The sequence below is a fragment of the Kogia breviceps genome, chromosome 4 (genome assembly GCF_026419965.1).
Source record: "Kogia breviceps isolate mKogBre1 chromosome 4, mKogBre1 haplotype 1, whole genome shotgun sequence".
NCBI classification, from domain to species: Eukaryota; Metazoa; Chordata; class Mammalia; order Artiodactyla; family Physeteridae; genus Kogia; species Kogia breviceps.
This window is the reverse complement of record NC_081313.1, coordinates 175,078,519-175,079,831: the sequence shown is the minus strand read 5'-3', so window position 1 is coordinate 175,079,831 and position 1,313 is coordinate 175,078,519. Positions and strand designations below refer to the sequence as shown.

Below are 1,313 nucleotides of genomic sequence, written 5' to 3'. Positions count from 1 at the left end.
AACCTAGAAAGGTAGAGAAAAATTTCTTCCTCTCCAACAATACTCTCATGGTGAGATACATTTGTCAGAACCCATCAATGTGCAACCCCAGGAGCGAACCCTGCTGTAAACTCTGGCCTCTGGGTGATCATGATGTGTCCCTGTAGGTTCATGGACTGTGGCCAGCACTGTGGCCTGCTCTGGTGCAGGATGCTCATGGGAGAGTTGGGAGTGGGAGGCTCTGAGCTCGTGTGTGTGTGACTGGGGGGGGGGCAGAGCAGGGGACATAAGGGAACTTTCTGCTCAATTTTGCTATGAACCCTAATCGGTTCTAAAAAAGGAATAAAACCTATTTCAACAAACAAATGGAGTTAAAACACTTTTGAAGTATCAGGAGGATGACCACAGTGAGATGTCACCTCACACCCATCAGGATGGCTAGTATAAGAAAACAACAACAGTGCTCACTTCGGCAGCACATATACTAAAATTGGAACGATACAGAGAAGATTAGCATGGCCCCTGCGCAAGGATGACACGCAAATTCGTGAAGCGTTCCATATTTAAAAAAAAAAAAAAAAAAAAAGAAAACAACAACAAAGAAAATCACAGGCTTTGGTGAGGATGTGGAGAAATTGTAACACTTGTGGACTGTAAGGTGGGAATGGAAAATACTGTGGTGGATCCTCAGGAAAGTAAAAATAGAATTACTATGTGATTCAGCAATGCCACTTCTGGGTATAGAACCAAGATCATTGAAAGCAGGGTCTTGAACAGATATGTGCATACCCACATTCACAGTGGCCAAAAGGTGGAAGCAAGCCTAGTGTCCATCAAACAGATGACTGGATAGACAAAAGGTGGTCCATCCGTACAGTGGAATATATATATATTTTTTATTGAAGTATAGTTTATTTACAATGTCATGTTAGTTTCAGGTGTACAGCTCAGTGATTCAGTTATATATATATATATATATATATATATATATATATATATATATATATATTCTTTTTCAGATTCTTTTCCCTTATAGGTTATTACAAAATATTAGGTATAGTTTCCTGTGCTGTACTGTAGGTCCTTGTTGGTTATCTATTTTATATATAGTAGTGTGTATCTGTTCATCTCAAACTCCTAATTTATCCCTCCCTTCCCTTTCCCCTTTGGTAACCATTAGTTTGTTTTCCATGTCTGTGGGTCTATTTCTGTTTAGTAAATAAGTTCATTTGTATCTTTTTCTTTCTTTTTTTAAGATTCCACATGTAAGTGATATCATATGATATTTGTCTTTCTCTGTCTGGCTTACTTCATTTAATATGATAATCTCTAGG

General features: G+C 38.3%; 1 non-coding gene across 1 annotated transcript; it reads left to right on the top strand.

Moving 5' to 3' along the window:
• Positions 1–439: 439 nt before the first annotated feature.
• On the top strand, positions 440–546 carry LOC131756543 (U6 spliceosomal RNA). Its single transcript, XR_009335702.1, has one exon. It is a non-coding gene; the product is annotated as a U6 spliceosomal RNA (small nuclear RNA).
• Positions 547–1,313: the final 767 nt, after the last annotated feature.